Source organism: Triticum urartu, chromosome 2 (assembly GCF_003073215.2).
Source record: "Triticum urartu cultivar G1812 chromosome 2, Tu2.1, whole genome shotgun sequence".
In the NCBI taxonomy this organism is placed as follows: domain Eukaryota; kingdom Viridiplantae; phylum Streptophyta; class Magnoliopsida; order Poales; family Poaceae; genus Triticum; species Triticum urartu.
The window spans coordinates 527224721-527231718 of NC_053023.1; positions in this window are offsets into that span (position 1 = coordinate 527224721).

A 6998-nucleotide genomic window follows, 5' to 3' on the forward strand; every position below is an offset into this window, starting at 1 on the left:
AACAAAAATAATTATCCCCTTGTACAATTCCATTGTATTATAAAACTAATGTGCCAAGGTTTGCCTTTAGGATGTTTACATTTGCTTGATGGTTTGTACGGTGCAGGACAGAAACTTTGGCTGTAGTGCGCGATTTTACATTTTTAGCTGGAACGTCAAATGGTTCTGATTCTTTTTGCTCTGTCTTCCTATAATTTTTTTTATTTTTCCTAATTTTGATAGAATTTTTCAAGTATCATAAGTATGGTGAATGTTCAGATTATTACAGACTGTTCTGTTTTAGACAGATTCTGTTTTTGATGCATAGTTTGCTTGTTTTGATGAAACTATCAATTTATATTAGTGGATTAAGCCACGAAAAAGTTATATTACAGTATACACAATGCAAAAACAAAATATGAATTGGTTTGCAACAGTACTTAGAGTAGTGATTTGCTTTATTATACTAACGGATCTTACCGAGTTTTCTGTTGAAGTTTTGTGTGGATGAAGTGTTCGATGATCGAGAAGGTCTTGATGTGAGAAGAAGGAAGAGAGGCAAGAGCTCAAGCTTGGTGATGCCCGAGGAACCCCAAGTAAATATTCAAGGAGACTCAAGTGTCTCTTTCTTCAACAAGTATCAGTATGTTTTCAGATTCGTTTCGTTCATGCGATATGTGCAATCTTGGAGCGTCTTTTGCATTTAGTTTTCATTTTTTTTCTTTTATGCACCATGCTGGTATGAGATAGTCCTTGGTTGATTTATAGAATGCTCTATGCACTTCACTTATAACTTTTGAGTATGGCTTTATAAAATGCTTCATGTGATTCACTTATATCATTTGAAGTTTGGATTGCCCGTTTCTCTTTACATAGACAACCGCCATTTGTAGAATGCTCTTTTGCTTCACTTATATTTGTTAGAGCATGGGCATATCTTTTGTAGAAAGAATTAAACTCTCTTGCTTCACTTATATCTATTTAGAGAGATGACAGAAACTCGTCATTCACATGGTTAGTCATAAAATCCTACATAAAACTTGTAGATCACTGAATATGATATGTTTGATTCCTTGCAATAGGTTTGCGATATAAATATGGTGATATTAGAGTCATGCTAGTGGGTGGTTGTGAATTGTAGAAATACTTGTGTTGAGGTTTGTGATTCCCGTAGCATGCACATATGGTGAACCGTTATGTAACGAAGTTGGAGCATGAGGTATTTATTGATTGTCTTCCTTATGAGTGGCGGTCGGGGATGAGCGATGGTCTTTACCTACCAATCTATCCCCCTAGGAGCATGCGCGTAGTACTTTGTTTCGATGACTAATAGATTTTTGCAATAAGTATGTGAGTTCTTTATGACTAATGTTGAGTCCATGGATTATACGCACTCTCACCCTTCCACCATTGCTAGCCTCTCTAGTACCGCCCAACTTTCGCCGACACCGTAAACCCACCATATACCTTCCTCAAACAGCCACCATACCTACCTATCATGGAATTTCCATAGCCATTCCAAGATATATTGCCATGCAACTTTCATCATCATCATATATATGACTTGTGCATTCATTGTCATATTGCTTTGCATGATCGTAAGATAGCTAGCATGATGTTTTCATGGCTTGTCCGTTTTTTTGATGTCATTGCTACGCTAGATCATTGCACATCCCGGTACACCGCAGGAGGCATTCATATAGAGTCATATCGTTGTTCTAGATATCGAGTTGTAATATTGAGTTGTAAGCAAATAAAAGTGTGATGATCATCATTATTAGAACATTGTCCCATGTGAGGTTATCAAAATAAAAGTGGCCAAAGAAGCCCCCCCCCAAAAGAGAGAGAGGCCAAAGAAGCCTACAAAAAATGATAGAAAAAGAGAGAAGGGGCAATGTTACTATCATTTTTACCACACTTGTGCTTCAGAGTAGCACCATGTTCTTCAGATAGAAAGTCTCTTGAGTTATCACTTTCATATACTAGTGGGAATTTTCATTATAGAACTTGGCTTGTATATTCCAACGATGGGCTTCCTCAAATGCCCTAGGTCTTCATGAGCAAGCAAGTTGGATGCACACCCACTTTGTTTCAGTTAGAGCTTTCATATACTTATAGCTCTAGTGCATCCGTTGCATGGCAATCCCTACTCACTCACATTGATATCTATTGATGGGCATCTCCATAGCCCGTTGATACGCCTAGTTGATGTGAGACTATATCTTCTCCTTTTTTTCTTCTCCACAACCACCATTCTATTCCACCCATAGTGCTATGTCCATGGCTTACACTCATGTATTGCGTGAAAGTTGAAAAGGTTTGAGAACGTCAAAAGTATGAAACAATTGCTTGGCTTGTCATCAGGGTTGTGCATGATGTGAGTATTTTGTGTGAAGAAGATGGAGCATAGCCAGACTATATGATTTTGTAGGGATAACTTTCTTTGGCCATGTTATTTTGAAAAGACATGATTGCTTATTAGTAGGCTTGAAGTATTATTGTTTTTATGTCAAATGATAGACTATTGCTTTGAATTACTCGTGTCTTAATATTCATGCCCATGATTAGATATGTGATCAAGATTATGCTAGGTAGCATTCCACATCAAAAATTATCTTTTTTATCATTTACCTACTCAAGGACGAGCATGAATTAAGCTTGGGGATGCTGATACGTCTCCGTCGTATCTATAATTTTTGATTGTTCCATGCCAATATTCTACAACTTTCATATACTTTTGGAAAGTTTTTATACTATTTTTGGGACTAACATATTGATCGAGTGCCCAGTGCCAGTTCCTGTTTGTTGCATGTTTTTGGTTTCGCAGAATATCCATATCAAACGGAGTCCAAACGGGATAAAAACGGACGGAGATACTTTTTGGAATATTTGGAAAATTCCAGAAGAAAAATCCATGCGAGATGGTGCCTGAGGTGGTCACGAGGCAGGGGGCGCGCCTGCCCCCTGGGCACGCCCCCTACCCTCGTGAGCCACCCGTAAGGCTGTTGTAACACCCTCAATGCGACTATATCTCCCACGTGTCGAGGCACGACTTAGAGGCATAATCGCATTGAAGGCATACGTCGCAAGTTAGGCAATCTTCACAACATCCCATGTAATATGATAATAAAAGGGGAGATAACATAGTTGGCTTACACTCGCCATGTCAATCAAGTACATAAATAACATTACATCATCCAAACACTCATGGCCCAACTACGGCGCCAAAATAAAAGATAACCCAACATGCGACATGGTCCCGATCACCCCCAACTGGGCACCACTACTGATCATCAGGAAAGGAAACATAGTAACGTTGAGAATCCTCGTCGAACTCCCACTTGAGCTCAAACGCGTCTCCTGGAGAGGAATCATCAGGCCCTGCATCTGGTGTAATAGTAATCTGTGAGCCACAGGGACTCAGCAATCTCGCACCCTCGCGATCAAGACTATTTAAGCTTATAGGTAAAGGCAAGGTAAATATGTGGAGCTGCAGCAAGCGACTAGCAAATATGGTGGCTATCCTGTTCGCAAAAGAGAGCGAGAAGAGGAGGCAAAGCGCGAGCGAGAAACTAGGGGACAACCTGCGCAAACATTACTCCAACACCGTGTCCACTTCCCGGACTCCGCCGAGAAGAGGCCGTCACGGTAACACACTCAGTTGATTCATTTTAGTTAAGTTAAGGTTCAAGTTATCTACAACCGGACATTAACAAATTCCCATCTGCCCATAACCGCGGGCACGGCTTTCGAAAGTTCAAATCCCTGCAGGGGAGTCCCAACTTAGCCCATGACAAGCTCTCATGGTCAACGAAGGAATAGACCTCCTCCCAAGACGTTCCGATCAGACTCGGTATCTCGGTTCTTCAAGACACTTCGACAGGTTAAAACAAGACCAGCAACACCGCCCGAATGTGCCGACAAATCCCGATAGGAGCTGCACATATCTCTTTCTGAGGGCACAATCGGACAAGCAATCCGTACAACTAAAACCAGCCCTCAAGTTTCCCCGAGGTGGCGCTGCAAGGGGCTCTAGGTTGGACCAACACTCAGAGGAGCACTGGCCCGGGGGGGGGGGGGTTAAAATAAGATGACCCTCAGGCTCCGGAAACCCAAGGGAAAAAGAGGCTAGGTGGCAAATGGTAAAACCAAGGTTGGGCATTGCTGGAAAAGCTTTAATCAAGGCGAACTATCAAGGGGTTCCCATTATAACCCAACCGCGTAAGGAACGCAAAAATCCGGGAACATAACACCGATATGACGGAAACTAGGGCGGCAAGAGTGGAACAAAACACTAGGCGAGAGGCCGAGCCTTCCACCTTTACCAAGTATATAGATGCATTAAGATAACATGGCAATATAATTATATCCCAACAAGTAAATAATGTTCCCACAAGGAACGGTCTCCAATCTTCACCTGCAACTAGCAACGCTATAAGAGGGGCTGAGCAAAGCGGTAACATAGCCAATCAACGGTTCGCTAGGACATGGTGGATTAGAGGTTTGACATGGCAATTTGGGAGGCTTGAAAGCAAATGGTAGGCATCGTAGCATTGGCATAGCAAAAGAGCGAGCAATCTAGCATAGCAAAGATAGTAGTGATTTCGAGGGTATGATCATCTTGCCTGCACAGTTGTCAGAGTTGACTGGATCCTTGAAAGCAAACTCAACGGGCTCCTCGTTAGCGAACTCGTCTCCCGGCTCTACCAAAACAAGACAAACAAGCAACAAGGACACAATCAACCACGTGCAAGGATCAAACAAGATGATGCAAAGATGGTATGCTATGCGGGATGCGATGCGGGATGCATATGCAAAATGTGACAGGAAATGCAAGAACCTAGCCTCAACATGGAAATCCAAGTGTGCCACTGGAAAGGTGAGATGAGATCGCTTGAAAATGATATAAAGAACGCCGGAATCGGAGTTACGGTTTGGAAATGGCAAGCGATTCAAAAATGACACCGGTCTGCGATTTACATCAAGTAGTCATCTAAATGCAACGAAATGAACATGCTACAGCACCCAAACATGACAACAAAATACATGGTAGGGATGCATTCATGATGCTTAACAAAAGTCTAGCACTGAGATACGGCCAAATCATCCATTAACAGGTTCAAACAACCATGGCAAAAATGCATATGACAAACAGATTTCAGACTTAGTGAAATTAACACTTGTCGGGAATTTCAGATCAGATAGCACTCTTTGGAGCAACAAAACTACATGCTACAGGACCTGAACATGGCAAATTAAAGCATGGCATGGAGGTACTCAAAGAGCTTAACAAAAGTCCCTTAGTGACCTTGAGCCAAAAGGGATCAGAAAATACAATTGCAAGCATGTGAACATGGCAAAAACATAATCAGATCACAGACTTAGTGAAAACTGGCACATGCTGAAACATAACTCAAGTAGTCATGTTTACGAGCTCGATGCACTCAATACAGAGCAAGTCATGATAATCTAAGCATACACCCATCAAGAATATACAAAATGCAAGCTAGACATGGCAAGAACAATAGCATAGCATGCACGGATCAACTACAACATCATCGGCAAAATTGCAAACAAGTTGACAATCTGCCCAGATTCACAAAGTAGCAAAAGTAGAGCTTGATTGACTCATGCTAGGGTGCTCCACAATTGCAAACAAAGACATGGATGAATAGAGCACTACAAGATTAACAAAACATCCTTACTGATCATCCTCAAAAGAGGCACAGATCACTAGGAAACAACATGAACATATGGCCATATGAGATAAACAGCTCAAGAACTTGGTGGAAATGCTAAGTCCCTGAAATTAGAATTACCAAGTGCACCACTTTGCAAGCTTATGCTAGTCACCACACACATCACAAAAATGCATGGGTTGCACCTCTAGAAATATGACAAAACCCTTAATAAAACATATGAAGAGCACATGGGCATATCATGGACGCAATAATCATGGCAAAAATGACAAATATCTAAATGGAGTAGCAGATCTGACAATTATCTCAAGTAGCCCTCTTCTAACAGCATTTCGGGCATCAAGATAAACTCAAATGAAAATGATGCAATGGAATGAAATGATATACTCTCTGAGATGAACATTTTGATATGCTATATGCCAAAAACGGAGTTACCGATGCAGAGATACGATGCTATGAACATGAGCACATGGATCTGAAATCTCAGGACTTAGGAAAAAATCGAGGTCAACCCTAGGGTTAGCTCGGATCTGGATCGGGGGCACGCGAATCGAGGTTCGACGCCGTCCTCGCCGGAGTTCTTTCCGGACTAGGAGGGAGAGTGGTGGCGTGGCGAGGCGGGCGCCCGCGGCCACGGTCGGGCGGCACATGCGGGCCGGGGGGGGGGCCTGGGCTACGGCGGGCCCGCGCGGGTGGCGGCGCGGTGATGTGGGCCGGGGTACAGCGGCAAATGGAGGGTTGAAACGTGGCGGTGGCGCTCGGGTCGGACACGTCCGGCCCGGCAGTTTTCGTCCGGCGGCGCGAGGGGATGGGGAGGTTAGGGTTTCATCCGGATTTTGAAAGGGGGAGATATTTATAGGCATAGAGGGGGCTAGGAGAGACCAAATGAGGTGCGGTTTTCGGCCACGTGATCGTGATCGAACGCTCTAGATGATAGAAGGGGTTTAGGTGGGTTTTGGGCCAAATTGGAGGGGTGTTGGGCTGCAACACACACGAGGCCTTTTCGGTCCCTCAGTTAACCGTTGGAGTATCAAACGAAGTCCAAATGATACGAAACTTGACAGGCGGTCTACCGGTAGTAAACCAAGGTCGCTTGGCAAGTCTCGGTCCAATCCGGAAATGTTTAATCCCCACACACGAAAGAAAGGTAGAAATGACCACCGGAGGAGAACGAAGCGCCGGAATGCAAAACGGACAACGGGGAAAATGCTCGAATGCATGAGATGAACACGTATGCAAATGCAATGCACATGATGACATGATATGAGATGCATGACAACAACAACAACAACACACGGAGACAAAGACCCGAACCCGAGA